This window comes from Eurosta solidaginis, chromosome 4 (genome assembly GCF_040869045.1).
Source record: "Eurosta solidaginis isolate ZX-2024a chromosome 4, ASM4086904v1, whole genome shotgun sequence".
Lineage (NCBI taxonomy): Eukaryota > Metazoa > Arthropoda > Insecta > Diptera > Tephritidae > Eurosta > Eurosta solidaginis.
Window position 1 is genome coordinate 190,666,873 of NC_090322.1, and position 25,916 is coordinate 190,692,788.

The window sequence follows — 25,916 nt, forward strand, 5'->3', positions numbered from 1 at the left end:
AGGAGCTTAATATTTAGAACGACTTCCAGATGCTTCAATTTGTCCCTTAAAAACTAGGTGTGCGTTCAAAGTTTTTCGAGATATGGTATTCAGCATTTTTTTTTTCATTCTTGTAAAAAAATTTGTTCATGGTTCTCAGTGTCAATCCGGACATCTAAGTTGCTTGCGCAATCGTCAACGCCGAGTTTGATGAAATTTTCCCTAAAAAAAATTATTGAAAATTGTAATAATTTAGAATAAAGATTATCATTAAACACTACCCTTGCAAAAATAAAAAACACACTCACAGGGGAGGCATGAGTCACCCTGGCCCAATTTCGTTCTGGATACTGTAACAGGTAAAACTGTAACAGAACCAACCCCAACATACTTAGTGTATGTCCTGCATGCGATGTGCCTCATATGACACCAACCATCCTTTCAGTTGTAATGTTAGAGGACTTTAATGATAATTTGTGTGGTTTCACACCCATTGAATTAGGGAAGCACTGTTAATACACAGCACTACAACAACAAAAAACAAATAAACACGAAAACAGGAGAAACTACAAAACCCTGCTAATCCCTCCTACTCGGTGGTTAAATATTCGTGGTAATTAAAAAGTATTCACTTTAAATTCTTTTCCATTTTTTGTACCAAATTTCCAAATTTTTTCAACATTAGCTATCACACATTTAGGGTCAGCGCTCTATTATTCAGTTATCTGCCACAATGTTTTTTTTGTCATTTCCATGTATATAATATTAATGGCCCATTTGTTGCAGCGACACAAAATGTGGTAAAACGGATTGTTGCTAACATTAAATTTTTTTGTTTCTGATGTTTTTTATACCAACACTTTGTGCAACTACTAACATTTGTACGTATATACATACATTAATTTTCGAATCGCTTATCCACTCAATGGCATTTTCTGTCACTTATGCGCCATTCTTTTGCTATTTCGTATAGGGGTTTATGTATATGGGTTTTTGTACATGTATGTGTGTGGCAACTGATTGGTTTGACGCCCTTTAATGGCAATGCCTTCCGTGGTGTGTTATTTCACGCTTGAGTTATGTGGGTTCACATTTATTTGTCATAAGGGTACGGATAAAATTATTGGGCTTGCAATTTTTTTATTAAAGCACTTGCATTCAATTCTTAATTTTGCGACGACTCTCATATATTTTATAAAAACAGTAATATTCACAACTTACAGCCTTTTATCAGATTGCGTAAAGTTTATCACTTACTATGGAAGCAGTTTTTTGTGGGTTGAATGCTTAGTGAGCTCCAATGGCGCTGGAGTATGTGCCTGAGTTTTGTAGATGCTTGACTTTGCGATGTTCGGTGGAATAGAATTACTTTATGAGGTCATAACTGTAATCCCCAAATCTGTGAACATTGTGTGATTAACGGTCAATGGTTTTACTCAGCGGTGGAGTTACATAAGAGCAAACGGCTAAAAGGTTAATTGACGCTATGACCACTTCAAATGACCATGAGATCAATTGATTTATTCGTATTGTGACGCTAAGGGATACTATCATCTCTAAGCCAATACTAAGCAGTGACTTGTATGCACATCAACAAGTCAATCATTATGTCTATACATATGTCCATACAAGCAGCGGAGAGCACAAACACATACATATATCTGAGATACTCCCAAACGTACGCAATCATCTGTGGAAGTATCACTCACATATACACGCGCATATGAGAAGCTATAAAGTGCATCTGAGTTATAGCTGGTGAGTTTATAGTTGGTAAACAAGTAGCAAATTCTAGAAATAGAAACGCCTAGAAATATGGCAATGAGGAAACCAAATAGTATAACAGCAGCAGTTAAGGCACGACGAATCAGTTTGATTTAAGCACGCTATCTGTCGAGAAGTAGAAGTGTTGTTGTGGAGTACTTTAATAAAGGGGTTATTTATTCAACAGTTTAGTGATTCGAACGTTAGCAGAAGGTTACAAATATGAGGAATTGCACTAAATTCGTTACAGTATTTTAAGGAACTGGACTAGGTAAAGCCGATTTGTCATTTAAGTGAGGCCGGAATATAAAAAAAAAGTTGTAGGTAAAATTTGGAACTAAAACAGACTATATGGACTGGTGCCTGAGTTTCGAAAGATATCTTGGGGCCACATCAGAGCCGAAGGTTTGGCGAAAGAATGCAGAAAAGATAGAACATACCATACACGTGTAAATCGATGGTTCCAAATTATCAGAAAGGGTCGGGTCTGTAGTTCACTGTGTCTATAATAAGAAGATTCTACAGACTTCCAGATAACTGGAGTATATTTCAAGCGGATATTCTAGCCGTGAAAAAAGCAACAGAAATCCTGGAGGAAACGTGCTTAAGCTGCAGTCGGTTCAATATATACTCAGGCGGCGATTAATAATCTCATCAATAAAATATATAAAATAAAGTAGTTCATCATGAAGTACCCTGAGGTGCAAATGAGCATTGTTGAGCTTTCGCTCAGGCCCGATCGAACATCTGTACTGGGTTTCCGGTCATAAAAGGATATAAGGTAACGAATATGACGTTGCATTGGCAAAGGAGGATCCAGCACTCGATAAATTGACGGTAAAAGTTCAAATCCGCTCGGAAGAAATGAAAAGGATACAGGAGTTGCTTATTATCCATCCAGCAGAAAAGGCGTGAATTGAATCGCGGGGCTGCAAAATTTCAAAAATCATGTGCAAATCCTACGATGTCAGACTTACAAAACTCCTCATATCTCTCAAAAGAGGATAGCTAAAAAGACTTATACTAACTGGACGATGCGAACGGAGCTATTCCGACACTAGATCGTCTCACATTTGTTGTGACGGATAATTCTTCTTCCCAATATTGCATATTAGATCTCTGAGATAAAATGCCAGTCAGTAGATCGTAAGATCAAGGTATAATACTCAAAACGAAGAAAAAATATCAGGAGCGCGCCAAGCCATTATAGAAAATAGTGGTAGAAGCAATTAGTCTGACTTGGAAGCCGAGGTAAGTTCGACGGTGAGCAGTCCTTAACACGAATCCCGACTAAGAGAAGGAGTCTTTATGCGAATGAGTAGCCGCAGGCTTAAGAAGACAAGCCTGCTTTGAAGAGTTGGAAAGCTGTGTGTGAGAGGGGGTGGGTGGGGGGGTGGGTGGGTGCCCTAGTAGATTCAAAGTGATCATATTAAATTGGTCATTAGATGGCCGGGATAGTATCTTGATGGCTCTTGTTACCGGAACGAACGTACCGGATCTATATCCGGCAAAGAACCATCAACATCGACAACACTCCCCAAAACCTTTCAGTGTTTATTTCTACAATGAAAACAACAGCCTCTGAAACCTTATTTAAATGCCGTAAACTTTTCCAATTATTTTATTTTGATCGGTTATTAATCAGCTTACAATTGATTGCATCAAGCTATAGTTTAACTTCCACAGAAATTATACCGACCATGTTGAGATGTTATGATCAGCACGAATGACAAAGCGATTGAAAGAGGAACTATTGCTGTACTTTTCCCTTATCATTTGTGGATTAGGGCCTTATGTCGACTTACGAGCTCTTGCAATAACTTCGAAGCAAAAGTCCAAAGATATTTCAACTAATAGAAACACAAGCGCTTCCTTATCGAATCAAATAAGTTCGCGTAGAGCTTTCTTACCGTCGTGAGCATCATTTTCCCTCTGTAGAAAGTCTCCGAATGAGGAGGAATATATCACTTGCTTGCGACCACCGTGGTGTGTTGGTAGCGTGCTCCGCCTACCACACCGTATGCCCTGGGTTCAAACCCCGTGCACAGCAACATCAAAATTCGTTCGGAGTCGGCATAAAACATGTAGGTGCCGTCCGGCCAATTTGTAGGGAAAATCAAGAGGAGCACGACGCAAATTGGAAGAGAAGCTCGGCCTTAGATCTCTTCGGAGGTTATCGCGCCTTACATTTTTTTTATATCACTTGGTTGGTGTTATTCAGGTTAAGAGGAAAAGGGACGCATATTGTGTAGGAAATATGTGAATTCAATAGCAGTTGTAATAAATCGAGTATCCCATGTACGTTATTTTAACCTAGTCAAACCTAGTAGCTATGTAGTTGCATTTTTCGTTGTCATCTAATAGACCAACGTATTGAATTTTAATTGAAATAGAAATTTACATAAATTTATTGTCAGCTCTTTTCAACTAAACCCTTTTGCATGACGGTTCCGTACATGTGACAAGGACTTACAAGACCCACCATATATCGTGCCACAAGAATTTATCATTCTCTTCGTTCATATGATATACAAAATGAGCACTGTCCAGACTTGCTATGCTTAATTTATTGTATTTATATAGCTTTTTGCGTACCTTCAAAAGCGCAAAATAAGTTTTTCTTGTTTCTGCTTAACTTAACTTGACAAAGTCGCTGCATTCAAAAATAATATCTCCTCATAGTCTGCAAGCACGTACAAGGACAACTTTCACTTGAAACAAGTTTTTATTTCGCTTACTGAATTAACTTTTGCTGAAAGACTCGAATTTCGCAACTCCTTAAATTAGATTCCTTCAATATACAACATAATTGGATTATACTTTATTTGCTAGAATTAAATGTTCACCATTTTTTTATGTTACTCATACGACATGTCGGACGAATGTGAACTGAGCTTTTAAGTGTGGGTGCCTGTGTGCCTTTTGCTGAAGTATTTATAAATTTGTACTCTCTCAGCAATATTTGATTATTTTGTAACAGAACCAACCCCAACATACTTAGTGTATGTCCTGCATGCGATGTGCCTCATATGACACCAACCATCCTTTCAGTTGTAATGTTAGAGGACTTTAATGATAATTTGTGTGGTTTCACACCCATTGAATTAGGGAAGCACTGTTAATACACAGCACTACAACAACAAAAAACAAATAAACACGAAAACAGGAGAAACTACAAAACCCTGCTAATCCCTCCTACTCGGTGGTTAAATATTCGTGGTAATTAAAAAGTATTCACTTTAAATTCTTTTCCATTTTTTGTACCAAATTTCCAAATTTTTTCAACATTAGCTATCACACATTTAGGGTCAGCGCTCTATTATTCAGTTATCTGCCACAATGTTTTTTTTGTCATTTCCATGTATATAATATTAATGGCCCATTTGTTGCAGCGACACAAAATGTGGTAAAACGGATTGTTGCTAACATTAAATTTTTTTGTTTCTGATGTTTTTTATACCAACACTTTGTGCAACTACTAACATTTGTACGTATATACATACATTAATTTTCGAATCGCTTATCCACTCAATGGCATTTTCTGTCACTTATGCGCCATTCTTTTGCTATTTCGTATAGGGGTTTATGTATATGGGTTTTTGTACATGTATGTGTGTGGCAACTGATTGGTTTGACGCCCTTTAATGGCAATGCCTTCCGTGGTGTGTTATTTCACGCTTGAGTTATGTGGGTTCACATTTATTTGTCATAAGGGTACGGATAAAATTATTGGGCTTGCAATTTTTTTATTAAAGCACTTGCATTCAATTCTTAATTTTGCGACGACTCTCATATGTTTTATAAAAACAGTAATATTCACAACTTACAGCCTTTTATCAGATTGCGTAAAGTTTATCACTTACTATGGAAGCAGTTTTTTGTGGGTTGAATGCTTAGTGAGCTCCAATGGCGCTGGAGTATGTGCCTGAGTTTTGTAGATGCTTGACTTTGCGATGTTCGGTGGAATAGAATTACTTTATGAGGTCATAACTGTAATCCCCAAATCTGTGAACATTGTGTGATTAACGGTCAATGGTTTTACTCAGCGGTGGAGTTACATAAGAGCAAACGGCTAAAAGGTTAATTGACGCTATGACCACTTCAAATGACCATGAGATCAATTGATTTATTCGTATTGTGACGCTAAGGGATACTATCATCTCTAAGCCAATACTAAGCAGTGACTTGTATGCACATCAACAAGTCAATCATTATGTCTATACATATGTCCATACAAGCAGCGGAGAGCACAAACACATACATATATCTGAGATACTCCCAAACGTACGCAATCATCTGTGGAAGTATCACTCCCATATACACGCGCATATGAGAAGCTATAAAGTGCATCTGAGTTATAGCTGGTGAGTTTATAGTTGGTAAACAAGTAGCAAATTCTAGAAATAGAAACGCCTAGAAATATGGCAATGAGGAAACCAAATAGTATAACAGCAGCAGTTAAGGCACGACGAATCAGTTTGATTTAAGCACGCTATCTGTCGAGAAGTAGAAGTGTTGTTGTGGAGTACTTTAATAAAGGGGTTATTTATTCAACAGTTTAGTGATTCGAACGTTAGCAGAAGGTTACAAATATGAGGAATTGCACTAAATTCGTTACAGTATTTTAAGGAACTGGACTAGGTAAAGCCGATTTGTCATTTAAGTGAGGCCGGAATATAAAAAAAAAGTTGTAGGTAAAATTTGGAACTAAAACAGACTATATGGACTGGTGCCTGAGTTTCGAAAGATATCTTGGGGCCACATCAGAGCCGAAGGTTTGGCGAAAGAATGCAGAAAAGATAGAACATACCATACACGTGTAAATCGATGGTTCCAAATTATCAGAAAGGGTCGGGTCTGTAGTTCACTGTGTCTATAATAAGAAGATTCTACAGACTTCCAGATAACTGGAGTATATTTCAAGCGGATATTCTAGCCGTGAAAAAAGCAACAGAAATCCTGGAGGAAACGTGCTTAAGCTGCAGTCGGTTCAATATATACTCAGGCGGCGATTAATAATCTCATCAATAAAATATATAAAATAAAGTAGTTCATCATGAAGTACCCTGAGGTGCAAATGAGCATTGTTGAGCTTTCGCTCAGGCCCGATCGAACATCTGTACTGGGTTTCCGGTCATAAAAGGATATAAGGTAACGAATATGACGTTGCATTGGCAAAGGAGGATCCAGCACTCGATAAATTGACGGTAAAAGTTCAAATCCGCTCGGAAGAAATGAAAAGGATACAGGAGTTGCTTATTATCCATCCAGCAGAAAAGGCGTGAATTGAATCGCGGGGCTGCAAAATTTCAAAAATCATGTGCAAATCCTACGATGTCAGACTTACAAAACTCCTCATATCTCTCAAAAGAGGATAGCTAAAAAGACTTATACTAACTGGACGATGCGAACGGAGCTATTCCGACACTAGATCGTCTCACATTTGTTGTGACGGATAATTCTTCTTCCCAATATTGCATATTAGATCTCTGAGATAAAATGCCAGTCAGTAGATCGTAAGATCAAGGTATAATACTCAAAACGAAGAAAAAATATCAGGAGCGCGCCAAGCCATTATAGAAAATAGTGGTAGAAGCAATTAGTCTGACTTGGAAGCCGAGGTAAGTTCGACGGTGAGCAGTCCTTAACACGAATCCCGACTAAGAGAAGGAGTCTTTATGCGAATGAGTAGCCGCAGGCTTAAGAAGACAAGCCTGCTTTGAAGAGTTGGAAAGCTGTGTGTGAGAGGGGGTGGGTGGGGGGGTGTTTGGGTGCCCTAGTAGATTCAAAGTGATCATATTAAATTGGTCATTAGATGGCCGGGATAGTATCTTGATGGCTCTTGTTACCGGAACGAACGTACCGGATCTATATCCGGCAAAGAACCATCAACATCGACAACACTCCCCAAAACCTTTCAGTGTTTATTTCTACAATGAAAACAACAGCCTCTGAAACCTTATTTAAATGCCGTAAACTTTTCCAATTATTTTATTTTGATCGGTTATTAATCAGCTTACAATTGATTGCATCAAGCTATAGTTTAACTTCCACAGAAATTATACCGACCATGTTGAGATGTTATGATCAGCACGAATGACAAAGCGATTGAAAGAGGAACTATTGCTGTACTTTTCCCTTATCATTTGTGGATTAGGGCCTTATGTCGACTTACGAGCTCTTGCAATAACTTCGAAGCAAAAGTCCAAAGATATTTCAACTAATAGAAACACAAGCGCTTCCTTATCGAATCAAATAAGTTCGCGTAGAGCTTTCTTACCGTCGTGAGCATCATTTTCCCTCTGTAGAAAGTCTCCGAATGAGGAGGAATATATCACTTGCTTGCGACCACCGTGGTGTGTTGGTAGCGTGCTCCGCCTACCACACCGTATGCCCTGGGTTCAAACCCCGTGCACAGCAACATCAAAATTCGTTCGGAGTCGGCATAAAACATGTAGGTGCCGTCCGGCCAATTTGTAGGGAAAATCAAGAGGAGCACGACGCAAATTGGAAGAGAAGCTCGGCCTTAGATCTCTTCGGAGGTTATCGCGCCTTACATTTTTTTTATATCACTTGGTTGGTGTTATTCAGGTTAAGAGGAAAAGGGACGCATATTGTGTAGGAAATATGTGAATTCAATAGCAGTTGTAATAAATCGAGTATCCCATGTACGTTATTTTAACCTAGTCAAACCTAGTAGCTATGTAGTTGCATTTTTCGTTGTCATCTAATAGACCAACGTATTGAATTTTAATTGAAATAGAAATTTACATAAATTTATTGTCAGCTCTTTTCAACTAAACCCTTTTGCATGACGGTTCCGTACATGTGACAAGGACTTACAAGACCCACCATATATCGTGCCACAAGAATTTATCATTCTCTTCGTTCATATGATATACAAAATGAGCACTGTCCAGACTTGCTATGCTTAATTTATTGTATTTATATAGCTTTTTGCGTACCTTCAAAAGCGCAAAATAAGTTTTTCTTGTTTCTGCTTAACTTAACTTGACAAAGTCGCTGCATTCAAAAATAATATCTCCTCATAGTCTGCAAGCACGTACAAGGACAACTTTCACTTGAAACAAGTTTTTATTTCGCTTACTGAATTAACTTTTGCTGAAAGACTCGAATTTCGCAACTCCTTAAATTAGATTCCTTCAATATACAACATAATTGGATTATACTTTATTTGCTAGAATTAAATGTTCACCATTTTTTTATGTTACTCATACGACATGTCGGACGAATGTGAACTGAGCTTTTAAGTGTGGGTGCCTGTGTGCCTTTTGCTGAAGTATTTATAAATTTGTACTCTCTCAGCAATATTTGATTATTTTGGATGTCTTAACTTTATTAAATACATACAAAGCCATACACAGCGCCACTTTAGAATACGGATGTTGTTTTAAATAAAGTTTTTTTGGTGGGTAAACATGTTTGCTCACGACAATAAAAAGAACTAAAATATAATGAAATAAAATAAAGTAGATAAAGATAGGTTAGGTTGAACTAGCCGGCGCATGAGGGCCTCACATAGACTAAATGAGTCCGTAGAGTTACCAGAAGTTTGCTTAACGACCAACCTGAAAAACCCTATCAAAAACAAGGACCTATGTTATAAAATAACTCCGTCCACTTCAAGGGATGCGCCCTTTTTAGCTAGTTCATGCGCTTTTTCATTTCCATTTATTCCCATATGCTGGGCCCCTTTATAGATGCATGCTTCTCCCTTTCCTGATTTCTTCTATAGATTGCTTACAAACATACTGTATTATGCAAGATTTTTGCCTAAGTTGCTGCTTGGCTGTCAATATAAAAGTTGACGCGGCTGCAGTTTAAGACGCGTCAAACGCTTTTATTTAGTTGTCTGAACAACGCCCTAGATTGATGAGGAGTGTGATGACTAGTACCTAGAACCTACCTAATTATTTTTTAGCTTTTAGTATTATTATTACTTCATGCAAGTATTGTTTTCAATAAAATCGTTTAACTTAAAAACATTTTTTTTATTTATTTTATTTTCAAGTTTTTAGACTTAATTTAACTGCCTAGTATTTCTGATTCGAATACGTCATTTAGTGACTCATTATTACACTGACCCTTTCCTGACAATTTTAGTCCTCAATACATAATCCTTCCAAAGACTCTACTCGACTCTGCGCCACGTATGCTTGTCCTTCCTCGAACTCCAAAATATTTTGATGTCGCTTCTACCGGACTATATGTAATATTTGTTCCAAATATGTGCCAAATCGAACATCATAGGTCGCTTTCTATTCTTGTAGGTATTATGTGTTCCACATATATTCCAAGTTTCAAGCTTGTAGCTTATCGGGAAGTTACTTAAATTTCAATTACAAAATTCGTACCAGCCAGCCAACCAATCAGCCTTGTCAACCCAAGCTAAATAAATCCGTTTAAAACACTCCGTTAGGTTGCGCACGGACCAAAATACCTAGATAAGAATTTGAAAATTTTCAAACCAGCTTTTAAGTAACTACTCTTGTAGCATTCACTCATTAAGTTGTTCATTCATTTGTACAAACATATATTTCGACCCGTTTTGGAATGTCTTAAAATGCATTGACTCTTACATACATACTAATACATTTGTACATACATATATTTTGGCTCGCTTTGGTAGGGCCTGAGGTTCATTGCCATATTCATTCATTTGTACACAGATATATTTTCTACACGCCACGGTAACTACGCCGCGCACCGTCTGGTAACTTGAACCTTGGTATGTTACTGTTTAAAGCTAATCAAATGCTCGCCACAAGCCTTTACCTGTATACAAATTATTAACATGATTTATTTATGCTTGCGTTTCAGATTTCACAGCTAATTTTATTATGCTTATAATGCAGTTCCCAGGAAACTGAAAGTATATGTATGTAATACACTTAGTTTGTAAGTATTGGTGTAAGTAGGTATTTTAGCTTATAGAAATTTTGTATAAAAGAAACAACTTTTTAATAAAGAAGTCAATTCTATCCGGTGCCGCTTAAATGGCACTACACTCAATTCAAACCTTTTTCATTTCTAATATTACAATGAGCTAGAGACTTGAAATTTCAAACTTAATTCAGAGGTCGATGACAGCCGATGTAACGATACAAAAAGATTCGCTAGGGGGCGCACGGGATGAGATATTTAGAAAAATCGTACGAAACGGAGGGAATTTTGGGATTGATTTTTATGTAAGTTCTCACTGAGCTACAACTGTAAAACTCCACAAATAGGATAAGACGCCGAGAAAATTTAATAAAAGGAGAAACAATTCCGTTAGGTGGCGCACGGATCGAAATATTTAGATAAGAATGTGGAAATTTGGTGTTTCGACCTCAGAGACAGGTTAAGACACCGTGACAAAGGAACAAAAGGAGAAAAAAATTCCATTAGGTGGCGCACGGACCGAACAATTAGATAATAATTTGGAAATTTGAAACCGGGTTTTAAGTAACTTCTCGATGAGCTAGATGCTAAAAAGTTAGAGCTTAATTCAGAGGTTGATGACTGCCGATGACACAATACAAAAAGTTTCACTAGGGGGCGCACAGACTGAGATATTTAGAAAAATGAATCGGAACGGAAGGAATTTTGGGATTGATTTTTATGTAAGTACTCATTGAGCTACAAGCGTAAAACTTAACAAATATGTTAAGACAGCGAGAAAATGTAAGCAGAGGAGAAAATAAAAATAAAATAAGAAATGTTAAGCACTTCGTTTATATAAATGGACAAAAATCAGCGAAAAATGTCTCCTTATATAAAGATATATATTCTTGCTAAACATTGATTCTTAAATTTTGACATAGAAATTGCAAAAATATTTATGAGAAGTAAAAATATAAAGGTGGAGCGCAATTGATTGACTAATAATATCTCCTTTCCTACCAACTTTCCCATCCAAGTAATGTGTGCTCCACTTTTACATTTTTACTTCTCATAAATATTATTGCAAAGTTTAGCAAGAATATATATCTTTATATAAGGAGAAATTTTTCGTTGATTTTTGTCCATTTATATAAACGAAGTGCTTACAATTTTATTATTAAATTTTTTTTTGAGGTAGGTTTTTTGTGTCGCTGTCCACAAACAAGTAAATAAAATGGAATTGAATGAAATTCAAAGAAATCATATATGTAATGCTCCTATATTGCTAATAGAAAATGCTCGCAATGTGTTTTGAATTCGAAATCAAAACAGCCTATAAATTTTTGGGATTGTAGCAGCATAAGTGCGGCAAGAAAAATTTAAATTTGGGTACATTCGATTATTGAATACAAAAGCAAAAACGTTTAAACAGCAATATATCGGCACTCTGATGTTTGGGAATGTACCTAGCCTTTTGTAGCAATATAGGAGTATTAAATATATGAATGAAATGAAGTAAAAAACAAGTAAAGGTATCTAAGTTCGGATGTAACCGAACAGTATATACTCAGCGTGAGCTTCAATTGCACATTTCATTTCAGATAAATAATTTTCTACATAACACGTGGCACCGCCCATTTTAAAAAAAAATTTCTCCCCATTTCCTCTTACAATAAAAATTGATAAGTGAAATATCATTGATTCAAAACTATTTTTTGCTAAGTTATGGCTTATTATTGTAGTCTTCGACCCTTTTAAACTTGTTTTATATCTAAGTTACAGTGGTCTTTAACCGATCCGGTCCATTTTTACTAGAAATATTTTATACTATAGGGAAAATTTGTGTACCCAATTTTATTACGATCCGTTAATTTTTCTTCGAGTTATGGCTCCCGAAACATAGAAAATTGCTTAGCCATAACAGGGGCGTTGCCACACCCATTTTTTAAAATTTGAAGTTTTTGCTATTTACTTTTATAAATCCACTTGGGAAATGAAATACCATTGATATAAATAATCTTTTTTTTTTGCAAAGATATAGCGTATTTTATTCGTCAACGACCCTTTTAGAAATGTTTTATATAAAAGTGCGCGTGGTCCTTAACCGATTTCGTAAATTTTTCTTCACAGGATTCCTTATAGTAAAGGCAACCTCTCTGCCGAATTTTGCTACGATAGGTTTAACAATTTTTGATCTATGATTAATAATATTTGTAAAATTTACTTTATCACAGGTGGGCGGAGCAACGCCCATTTTGAAAACTTTTTTCAAACTTTTTTCAAGAGTTAATATTAGTCCACGCGTCAAATTTCAACATTCTAGGTGTATTACTTACTAAATAGTCAGGTTTTTTGTGTTTTCTAAAGTGTTATATATATAAAAAGTGGGCGTGGTTATCATCATTATCGCTCATCTTCAATACCAATCTATTCTGAGTCCAGATAAGCTCGTTTACCAAATTTGGTGAAGATATCTCAATATTTACTCAAGTTATCGTGTTAACGGACAGACAGACATGGCTCAACCAAATTTTTTCGACACTGATGATTTTGATATATGGAAGTCTATATCTATCTCGATTTCTTTATACCTCTACAACCAACCGTTATCCAATCAAAGTTAATATGCTCTGTGTGCAAAGCATACAAGAGGTTAAAACCGAAGCCGGAACCAAAACAAGAGGGCGTGTCATAAATTTGTAATCGAAGTGTTAGTGGTATGTTTTCGATGAGCTTTCGGGGGTATTGGTTTGTTATACGTTTCTTATCGACGAGTTATCAGTTTGCTAGAGGCGAAATTTGGTATCGATATCAAACGTTATCACTGAGTTATCGGTTTGTTAAAAGTTAGCGACTTATTATCGAAAAGTTGTCGCTTTAATATTGAAAGTTTGTCAATTTGTTATCGGACTGTATCCAATTTGTTAGTGGCGCGTGATCGAATTGTTATCGGAAGGTTGTCGTTTAACTATTCGAATACTTATCGATTTTCTATTTTAATTTCCGAATGGAATTATAACAAAAAGTTGGAAAATAGTAAACTTTTTGAAAATGGGCGAGTCGCCTACGTTTCGAGAGCCATAACTCGAAGAAAATTAACGGCTCGTAATAGAATTGAGAACACATATTTTTCTTATAGCAGGAAATATTTCTAGTGATAATGGACGGGATCGGTTAAAGACCAAGCCTACTTTTATATAAAATAAGTTTAAAAGTGTCGTGGACTAGAAAAACAAGCTATATCCTAGTGAAAAATAATATTTTATCAAGACATTTTTTTAAACGGGCTGTGCCACGTGTTATGTAGAAAAGTAATTTATCTGAAATGAAATGTGCAATTGAAGCTCATGTTGAGTATATAACGTTCGGTTATACCCGAATTAAGACAACCTTACTTGCTAAAATTTAAGTTAATCTATGTAAAAAAAAGTAAAGTTATCCTAATGGCTCCAAATTGCGCTGATCAGATCTTGAAATAGTTTTCAAAACTATCCCAAAACGGCCGACAAAATTATTTCAAAAGTCTCCCAATAATATTTTGTAAGAAATACTAAAAAGGCGTCAAAATATCCCGAAAATAGGCCAAACATAGTCACAGAACAATTCCATAACGAATCCGAAACGATCCGGAATTATTCAAAAAAGTTCTTCGAGTTGGCTCAAACTCAACCTTGAAAAAAGTTCACGTAATGCCATCAAAGTTCAGACTGGAATATGGCGATTGTCCAAACCTTGATCCATCACAGTCCCTCTTAAGTGGCAACTAATTACTGCAAATGACAACTTCGTGTTAAAATTGCAGCAACAATACCAAGTTTCTCTGAAACCGCCTTACAAAGATGCATCACTTCAACACATAATTATATACGAAGTATGTGATGCGTAGAAGAATAATATATGCAAAAGAAGGCAATTAGGAAAAACTTTACAACAACTAAGGCATGACGTAGCTGAATGCGTTTGTAACTATTTCAACGATTGTAGGAGTGCGGGTTCGAATCCAACTCCAGGGAGAAAATACTTTGAAGAGATTTACAAGGTATAATCGAAACAGCTGTCGCCTTGTCCGTCCTGATTTCACGTTGTTTAAAAATTTTCCCAAATTACTAAATAAATTATAAAATTAAAAATTGCTTGAAATAAATGTTTTCATACATTTAAAGCAATACGGGCATTCCCCGATTAACTCATACAGTTGCAGTTTTTTGTCATGTAAGAGCACCGGAACGGTGACGGGTATGAGTTATATTTGTAATCGGTATGTGATGCAGGGATTTTTGACTGCAACTTTTTCTTATACCACTGTGCGAACTTTGACAAAATTTTATTATTTTGAGGTAGCGATGCGTATGCTATTATATATATATTTGTAAGGAACAAGTTTATTTGTTCCAGTTATCTTCGAATTTCAGTTTAAACTAAAATCATGTGCTGATATTCAATTTTTAATTTGCTCACAATGTAGTTTATTGAATTAGTTATTTCATAAAAGCAGTCTTCTGTAAAGCATAGTAGAGCCTACACATTCCTAGTTTACATTTAAAGTATTTTTGTGGTACGTGCTGTATATGTTAAGCACTAAAACTTATCAGGATTGAACAGACATCAGAAATTTTCTAACTTTATGCTTAACAAACGTTTTCTCTTCAAGTTCGTGCATAACTATTTCGAGCGTGATGAGTTCATGTTGCCATTAAGTTGGATTAATTACCTTGTCAGCATTTTACTTGCATGCTGTTTCTTTGTCTCTGGTCTGATGTTGGTAGAAGTTAAAATTAAGGTTGGTAGATAATATTGTGACGAATATTAGTGACACCAAGTGATACTCACACCACTAGTCTGATGATAAGTAAATGAAGCCAAAACAACAATAAAGCAGACAGTCACTTGTATCTACATAAACCAATCAATCATTATGTCTACACATATGTACGTACACGCAGCGGAGAAGCAACGCACAACCACATGCATATATCTGAGATACTCCCGAAAGTATGCAATCATTTGTGCAAGTATCACTCACATATACACGCGCATGGGGTATGAGAGAAGCTATAAAATCGTGCATCTGTAGTTATAGCTGAGAAATTTATAGCTGATAAATAACTAGTAAATTCTGAAAATAGAAGCGCCTAGAAATATGTCGGCGAGGAAGCCAGACAGTATAAAAGCGGCAACAGTTGAGGCACGACAAGACAGTTTGATTTAAGCAGGCTATCTGTCGAGCAATAGAAGTGTTATTTTGAAAGTGGTCTAATAAAGACCATTTTGCATTATCGAATATTGGAGTTATTTATTCAACAGTTTAGTAATTCGAACGTTAGCAGAGGGTTGCAAATAAGCGGAATTGCAGTAAATTCGTTACAATGTTGTATGGGATGTAAGCCTTTTCATGTCGCTGCTTGGAAGCAAATGATTTTATAGGGAATTGAGAGCACCTCACTAATCGCCTAAGTGTTTATTTATGTGATAAAAGATTAAAAAAAAATGGCGGGTGTACTTATGTACGCGCGTAAGAAGTTATACTTCTTTGTCATCAATGAAAAATTATTTTTATTTGCAGACAAATAATTAATTACAATAAAATAGTAAAAGGACTGTAAAAAGACAGTCAAGGAAAGTCAATAAAGTTCGCTTTAAATTTGAAAAATTAAATATTTAAATATTTATTACAAGGCATTTACATCAAGGCTAGAACAAATCCGCGAATTAATCGAATGTTATTATTTTTATATTATGTCCAATCGCCGTAGCATCTTCTCGTAATGACTGAATCGAAACCTCAGTTATCAGTGGCTTACTATAAAAAGAACTACCTAAATACAAAATTTCAGGAAAATCGAAAGGTGAGTAGAATTTGATCGAAAGGATCGGTCCCTGATTCACTTCCCGGAAAGAAAGAAAGTATTTATATACCAAATTTCAAGAAAATCTCTTTATAAGCTGTGTTATGTAGAATAGGTCAGCTCCTGGTCCACTACATGGAATGAAAAGTTTTTCAAATATAATTTTTTGTCAAGAGATATGCCTGTACCGTATTTCACGAATAGCGCTATAAATAAGATTATTTGGAATGGGTCCGCCCCTGGTCCGCTTCCCGGAAAGGAGAGTTTTTGAAATTATAAGTTAGTCGCGGAAATACCTACTAAATTTCAAACAGATCGCACCATACATTATTTAATTTAGATTAGGTCGGCTCTTGGTCCACTTCCCGGAATGAAAAGTTTCTCAAATATTATCTTTGTCAAAGAGGTACTGTACATCTGTACAGAATTTAAAGAGAATCGCACTATAAATTAGATTATTTAGAATAGTTCGGCCTTGGTCCACTTCCCGGACCAAATTGTGAATCTAAAGCATCCCCAAACCCCCATGAAAGCATACACAACATTTTATCGAAGTTCAGTTTTTTTAAGGTTTTTGTCATGACCTACTAAATAAATTTTCATTTGATTGTAAAATTTTCATGTATACCCTGTCCGACCAAAGAATGTCCGCTAAAACAGTTTTTCCAAAATCTGTTATCGCCAACGCTTTTAGCGGACATTTTTGCATTGGACAGGGTATACATGAAAATTTTACAATCAAATGAAAATTTTGTGCGTAGTGGAACTTTTTTTCCTGAGCCTAAATCCTATCGGAAAATTGATGGCCCGATATCGGTTAATAAATCGACCCAGTCTTATGTATATATATGAGGCTTTCAAAGTAGCACAAGTTTATTGACCCCGGGGAAAAACTGTGCTCCACTTCGCATTGAAGAAACTCCTAAGAATTTTTTAAAGAGAATTACTCCGATTTGATATTCTTGACATCACGCTTACTAATCTTTAGTCATACCGATTTCTCAATATCTTTTTTAGGGATATGTCAAGAGGTACTATACTCACTCTCTATATGGCGGAAACCCATAAATTAAAGTGTCACTGGCCAAAACAAATTTATTTTACTTATTTATTTATCTAGCGGGTTTTGGTCAAACCAATTTACTTTAAGCAGCTGTGGAACTGTCTTCCAATACACAAAAACTCTGCAGAAATGCAGCGGAATCTCTTATCTCATATGATGTCTCAAATCTTAACGAAGGCTGTCCTGTGGTAGAAAAAGGCAAAATACGCCTTCCAATCCCTTTTTCTATATGCAGTTTTATAAAAAACATCGAACCAGATTTCGAGACATCTTTTGAACGACACCAGCGGTAATACTTCAATCGAGGATAGACTGAAAGCAGAGATAGTATATCTCATCATCAACATTAATAAGCGCTTAGCCGCCCAAGTGATTTTGGCCGTTTCGTAACAAGTCACGCCAGCCATCCCTGTTTCGAGATAACTGACGTCAATTGGCAGCTCTAAGCAGATCAGGTCTTCTTCCACCTGCCTCTCCCAACTCAGTGAAGGTCTCCCCCTTACTCTGCTTCAAAACTGCGGTGTCGACTTTAATCTTTTCTTGGCCGGAGCGCCTTCCTCTATTCACACAACATGACCTAGCCAGTAAAGCCTTTGGGTTTTTATTAGCTGCATATCTTCTCGTATATAAACAACTTCCATTTCGCTAGTTAGCGTTACTCTCCTTGCTTATTTTCTCAGAGATGTCTATATTATCCTGCGAAACCTTCTCAGAATTCTTAGAAATTTCTTCGGACCAAGGTTCCCAAGTAATATGCGCCAAAGGCTTCAAAGAAAGCAGATGTTTATTTACCAATATAACCCAACAGTATAGGGTAGAGAATACCGCTTTGTAAAATTAACCTATTTACATATTATCGTCTAGAATACACTTAAACGGAGACCCTCTCAAGTCTAACAAGGGCTCTGTCAAAAGTCGCCTGCAAGATTATTGCGTAACACCCCTTCAATAACTAGAAGAGAATTATTTGATTTTTTAGGGGCGCTCTTTTTTTAATATGTGAATAGAGAGAGACGTTTCTGCTGATCTTCCTTCGAGCTCTTGAGCTGTTGGGTGTATACCTTACCAGGTTTCTTGTGACGCTACTTAGAGCCGCATTAAAATAGCAATGGAGCTGCTGTTAAAGTTCTTTAAGTAGGATTATCAAAAAAGTTGCAGCCAGCCAATTTATATTTATATTGTCCAACTCTTGAAATAGGCATTCAGCTGTAGTGACAGTTCATTGAAGCGTTTTTTGTAATACTGCCTACAACTAGAGATTGCCCATATTCCCTAATTGCTCCGCCCTTCCAAATTCGGTATGATCTTTACTACATTGCCTAACAGACTTTGCTTCTAGGCGACATCCCCCTTTGCCAAATGAACACGACCACTCATTTGCGTCTTTGATGACCAGCTCTAATCAGTGGCATCAAAATTGATATTTTTGTTAATAATATATCGATAAATTTTCAATCGTTAGCTTATTCGATGACTTTTCGATATTATAGCTTTAGCATTTTAATAACAAATACTTTTATCTTTTTAAGAATTCATGAGCTTAACACCGGCTTATAATAATTGAATTTCAATTATTATTTTTTTTTCTAAGAGAACCTGAAAAGAAAGAAACATTTACTGGCATATTGCGATGGACCATTTCGAAAACCGCCAACGTAATCATCATCAGGCAATTTTGTAATGTTATCAAAGGTTTCACCGGTATTCGAACCGTGAATCACATGGTGAAACTGCAGTAGCCTTTAACCACTAGGCCATCCTGCTGGTATTTGTTTTCATGCTTAATTCAGGTTTTCTCATTTCTACACTAACAACACAATTGAGACATTCTGTCTCTATATTGATTTGTGTGCCATGTAGATTTGTTTTTGTAAAGTTCTTCTTCGTTGCGAATGAGAAGCTTTGTCAACTCGGGCTCAGTTGTACATATTTATGTATGTTTGTTTAATGGTGTGTTCAGTTTATACTTATATTTTTAAGAATTCATGAGCTTAACACCGGCTTATAATAATTGAATTTCAATTATTATTTTTTTTCTAAGAGAACCTGAAAAGAAAGAAACATTTACTGGCATATTGCGATGGACCATTTCGAAAACCGCCAACGTAATCATCATCAGGCAATTTTGTAATGTTATCAAAGGTTTCACCGGTATTCGAACCGTGAATCACATGGTGAAACTGCAGTAGCCTTTAACCACTAGGCCATCCTGCTGGTATTTGTTTTCATGCTTAATTCAGGTTTTCTCATTTCTACACTAACAACACAATTGAGACATTCTGTCTCTATATTGATTTGTGTGCCATGTAGATTTGTTTTTGTAAAGTTCTTCTTCGTTGCGAATGAGAAGCTTTGTCAACTCGGGCTCAGTTGTACATATTTATGTATGTTTGTTTAATGGTGTGTTCAGTTTATACTTATATTTTTAAGAATTCATGAGCTTAACACCGGCTTATAATAATTGAATTTCAATTATTATTTTTTTTTTCTAAGAGAACCTGAAAAGAAAGAAACATTTACTGGCATATTGCGATGGACCATTTCGAAAACCGCCAACGTAATCATCATCAGGCAATTTTGTAATGTTATCAAAGGTTTCACCGGTATTCGAACCGTGAATCACATGGTGAAACTGCAGTAGCCTTTAACCACTAGGCCATCCTGCTGGTATTTGTTTTCATGCTTAATTCAGGTTTTCTCATTTCTACACTAACAACACAATTGAGACATTCTGTCTCTATATTGATTTGTGTGCCATGTAGATTTGTTTTTGTAAAGTTCTTCTTCGTTGCGAATGAGAAGCTTTGTCAACTCGGGCTCAGTTGTACATATTTATGTATGTTTGTTTAATGGTGTGTTCAGTTTATACTTATATTTTTAAGAATTCATGAGCTTAACACCGGCTTATAATAATTGAATTTCAATTATTATTTTTTTTTTCTAAGAGAACCTGAAAAGAAAGAAACATTTACTGGCATATTGCGATGGACCATTTCGAAAACCGCCAACGTAATCATCATCAGGCAATTTTGTAATGTTATCAAAGGTTTCACCGGTATTCGAACCGTGAATCACATGGTGATCGCCAAATACTGCAATAAGATACCGACATTTTTCCGATGGCTTATCGATAAACAATCTATAACTTTTCGATAACATATTAATCACTTTATCATTATCAAATCGATAATTTTTTATTATATATCCATAAATTTTCGATAACTAATCAATAGCTTCTCGGTATCAAACCGACAACTCTTCGGACAAAATCGATAACTCATGACAAACCTTGATATCGATATGTATCGTAGCACGGTGTGCTATTAATTTCTTATCGAAGTTTTACACCTATATATGTATGTCAAATCGATACTTCATCGATAAAAAGGCGGTAAAACTTCGATAAGAAATCTTTAGCATGTCGTCTGTGTTCGGTTCCAGCTTCGGGTTTGGTTTCCTTTTGTAATGTAATCTTTCCTTCTCGCTCCCATCCTTTTCTTGTTTCTTTTCCCTTTCTATCCTTGCGTTTTCGTTTACTCTTCCTCTTCTCTTTCCCACTCTTCTTTTCCTTTGCTTTGCTTTCCTCGATAGGGTGTTACGAAGCAGAACACAACTTTCATTCTAAGCTTCGTTTCTGTTTTTAAATTACATTTTGTCTGCCACTGTTTTGACAGACACTAATCCATACCACAAATGTGGCCAACTGTTGCACACTGACATGTGCATGTGTATGTTAAGAAATTATTTGACGTGGACAAATTTTGTTCATTCTGTTTAACGCGCTGCTCTTGTAAGAAACTTTTGTTATTTTGCCAGCTGTCACATTTGTTTTTTGTCACGTCTGTTGTTGGTCACAACTTGTTGCGCTTGGGGTGGCAAAAAGAGAAATTACGCTTACTTACAAATCTAAAAAAACACATACACACTTACACACTCAAAAGTGCAACTAAACAGCAGAAGCAGCAAGACAAAGTAAATGACGTGAAAGCACTTGTAATGAAACAATTTTCTATTTTTATTTTCCACATCAGCGCAGCTGTAGTTTTAATGCTTTGTTGTTGGTTGTTTTTTTTTTTTTTTATGAAAAACACAGACATATATTTCTTATTTTAACATCTATTACTGCTACTGTGGCTTGGGAAAGACAATTTCATTAACATTTTTCAAAATGAGCGTGAATCCTGACGTGTCCATCATCTGCCTCAGTTGAATATGAATAAAATAAAAATTAAAAATTTAAGTTAAACAGTTTTATTGAAAACAATACTTACATGAAGTAGTAATAATACTAAGAGCTAGAAAATAATTAGGTAGGTCCTAGGTACTAGTCATCACACTTCTCATTTTGTATTTATTCACGGTCTTTAAGACCTAGTTTAAATTAAAAAAGAAAAAGTTCATTACAAATTTAATGATTTACATAATACAAATAATTTTTCTTTAAACTTATTAATATTTTTACAGCCTTTTATCTCATTTGGTAATTCATTATACATTTTATAACCTATATATTCTAAAATCTTTTTAGCGAACTCAGTTCTTACCATAGCCAGTCTTATATTTTTACTTCCTCTAGTTTCATAGTTGTGAATTTCATGATTAAAATGTATTTTGTTGCCCAGGTACTTTGGAAATATTCCTAATTTCACATAATGAATAAATTTCAATGTAAAGTAACTTATGGACTGTTTTATACTAAGCCAATTTAACATATTTAACATTGTACTTCTAGGTGTTCTATTCGAACATCTTAAAATTAATCGCATTGCCTTGTTTTGCTGTATTTGAAGTTTTTATACTCAGCTGAGCAGAGCTCAGAGAGTGTATTAACTTCGTTCGCATAACGGTAGTCCGTAACAGCATAAACTAAGAGGTAGATATAGACTTCTATATATCAAAATAATCTGGGCGAAAAAAGAAATTCAGTTAGCCATGTCCGTCCGTCCGTCCGTCCGTAAACACGATAACTTGAGTAAATTTTGAGGTATCTTGATGAAATTTGCTATGTACGTTCCTGGACGCTCATCTCAGATCGCTATTTAAAATGAACGAAATCGGACTACAACCACGCCCACTTTTTCGATATCGAAAATTTCGAATAACCGAAAAAGTGCGATAGTTCATTACCAAAAACGGATATAGCGATGAAACTTGGTAGGTGCGTTGACCTTATGACGCAAAATAGAAAATTAGTAAAATTTTGGACAATGGGCGTCGCACCGCCCACTTTTAAAAGAAGGTAATTTAAAAATTTTTCAAGCTGTAATTTCGCAGTCGTTGAAGATATCATGATAAAATTTGGCAGGCACGTTCCTCCTATTACTATATGTGTGCTAAATAAAAATTAGCAAAATCGGATGACGTACACGCCCACTGTTTTCTGTGAAAATGGGCGAAAACGGTTGAAGCTAAGCCCAGTTTTTATACACAGTCGACCGTCTGGCCTTCCGCTCGGCCGTTAACACGATAACTTAAGCAAAAATGGATATATCTGTACTAAACTTAGTTCACGTGCTTATATGAACTCACTTTATCTTGGTATAGAAAATGGCCGAAATCCGACTATGACCACGCCCACTTTTTCGATATCGAAAACTACGAAAAATTAAAAAATGTCATAGTTCTGTACCAAATATGAAAAAAGAGATGAAACATGGTAATTGGATTGGTTTATTGACGCAACATATAACTTTAGAAAAAACTTTGAAAATGGAGTGACACCTGCCGTATTAAGTAGAAGAAAATGAAAAAGTTCTGGAGGGCCAAATCACAAGCCCTTGGAATTTCGGCAGGAATACTCTTCGTGGTATCAAATATATAAATAAATTAGCGGTACCCGACAGATGATGTTCTGGGTCACCCTGGTCCACATTTTGGCCAATATCTCGAAAACGTCTTCACATATACAACTAAGGGGAACTCTCTTTTAAAATACACATTAACACCTTTCATTTGGTATCCATACCGTACAAACAAATTCTAGAGTCACCCCTGGTCCACCCTTATTGCGATATATCGAAAAGGCGTCCACCTATAGAACTAAGGTCCACTACGCTTTAAATAATCAGTAACACCTTTCATTTGGTACCCATATCGTACACGCGCATTGTAGAGTCACCCCTGGTCCACCTCTATAGCGATATCTCGAAAAAGCGTCCACCTATAGAACTAAGGCCCACTCCCTTTTAAAATACTCTTTAATACCTTCCACTTGATATACATGTCACATAAACACATTCCAGGTTTACCCTAGGTTCATTTTCCTACATTGTGATTTTCCCTTATTTTGTCTCCAAAGCCCTCAGCTGAGTATGTAATGTTCGGTTACACTCGAACTTAGCCTTCCTTACTTGTTTTCATGTTAACATTGCTTGGATAATTAATAACAGTGATACTTAAGTTTTTCGAAAATACCATAAATTTGGTTTTATCCACATTTACTTTCAACTTTCTTAGGCACAGCGATTTGTATAAGGTTTCCAAATCCTCTTGCATCTTTGACATAGCACAATCCGTATTTCTTTCACTGATGGTAATCAATGCATCATCCGCAAATAGACGAATCTTCCAATGCTTTAAGCATGATTTAATATCGTGAATGTATATTGTAAGCAATATTGGTGCCAGTACTGAGCTTTGCGGTAGGCCAATATTTACATCAACAACCGATGATATTGAATTTCCAATTATCGTTCTTTGCTTCATGTTGCTCAAGTAACTTCGGAACCATTCCAATTCCTTTCCCCTAATACCAATTTTAAATATGACATCCAACAGAATATTGCTATTTAATTGTTTCGAAAGCCCGTTTTAAGTCTAGGAAGACCGATAACACAACTTTTTTGTCACTTATATCCTCTTTTCATTCTGCAATTATCATATTCAGTGCTGTTTCACAAGAATGACATTTCCTAAACCCAGATTGCTAAGGTATAATTATATCGTGTTTTTCTAAGTATGCTACTAGTTGATATTTAACCACTGTTTCCATTATTTTTTCATCTGCAGGTAATGTATTGATTAGACGTAGTTCCTCCTGCTTCACTGTATTTTTAACTTTTTCCACAGGTACTATTGTAGATATTTTCCACAAATTAGGAACAATGCTGTTGTTTAATGAATCATTTATGACTTCTTTGTAGAAGTGAGCAGTATATATCATGGCATTTTTAAATACACCTTCCGACAAAAGCTTTTTCCCGCCATATTTGTTTTTAAATTTCTTAGTGATATTTATTATATCGTCTAATACTATGTCTGTTAATTCAATCTAGGGCCGTGATCAGACAATTAAATAAAAGCTCTGGACGCGTGAAATTTCTAAAAATGTGAGGCGTAGCATAACCTGATTAAGGTTCAGTTGGTCTTACTTATGACTATCAGTAGAAATTTGACGCGTCCAACGCTTTTATTTAATTGTCTGATCAACGCCCTAGATTGATGAGGAGTGTGATGACTAGTACCTAGGACCTACCTAATTATTTTCTAGCTCTTAGTATTATTATTACTTCATGTAAGTATTTTTTTCAATAAAACCGTTTAACTTAAAAATTTTTTTAAATTATTTTATTTTCAAGTCTTTAGCCTTTATTTAATTGCCTTTTATTTCTCATTATATTTAGTTCAAGTAGTAACTCATTATCACACGGATTCTTTCCTGATAATTTGTTACAAACTAAGTCCTCAATACATAATCCTTCCAATGACTTTACTCGACTCTGCGCCACGTATGCTTGTCCCTTATCGAACTCCAAAATATTTTGATTTCACTTCTACCGGACTGTATGTAATATTTGTTCCAAATATGAGCCAAATCGGACGACAAATACGATTTTTTTGAATGTCTCAATCCTTGCGCTACCTAGCGGCGACTTTTTTCATAGGTCTCTTTCTATTCTTGTATGTTTTATGTGTTCCAAATATGAACCAAATTGGATCTCAAATACGATTTTTTGAAATATTTCGATCCATGCGCCACCTATCGGAGTTTTTTCTTATTATTGCATTGTCATCGGGTTCTGAACTATATTCGAAGTTTCAAGCTTTTAGCTTATCGGGAGGTTAAAGGTTAATTAAATTTCAATTACAAAATTCGTGCCGGCCAGCAGGCAGCCTGTCAAGTCAAGCTAAATAAAACCGTTTAAAAATGTTAGTAATATATAGCACTTGTGGTTTCTTGTTATATATGTGTGCACTTAATCCAGCAGTTTAATAAATTTAGTGCTATTTGTAGCAGTTTATATTTTCCAATTACAGACAATGTCCTAAGCTTTGTACATGGACATAATGCAAGAACTATATTTATACACAACTGTACTTGTACACAGAATTTTAAAACCTAAATAGCATAAAGGTGCATTAGATTTGTGTAAAGGAAT

General features: G+C 35.7%; 1 protein-coding gene and 1 long non-coding RNA gene across 4 annotated transcripts in view; one reads left to right on the forward strand and one right to left on the reverse strand.

Moving 5' to 3' along the window:
• LOC137250804 (3',5'-cyclic-AMP phosphodiesterase-like) overlaps positions 1 to 25,916 on the forward strand; it is an 801,094-nt gene that overhangs the window by 370,335 nt on the left and 404,843 nt on the right. The window lies entirely within an intron of this gene.
• The window catches only part of LOC137250806 (uncharacterized), a 56,155-nt gene continuing 51,911 nt past the window's right edge, over positions 21,673 to 25,916 (reverse strand). The window contains exons 2-3 of the long non-coding RNA XR_010953083.1: positions 21,810 to 21,909; positions 21,673 to 21,735 (exon numbers count right to left, since the gene is read on the reverse strand). This is a non-coding gene — a long non-coding RNA (uncharacterized lncRNA). The remainder of the gene's footprint in view (positions 21,736 to 21,809; positions 21,910 to 25,916) is intronic.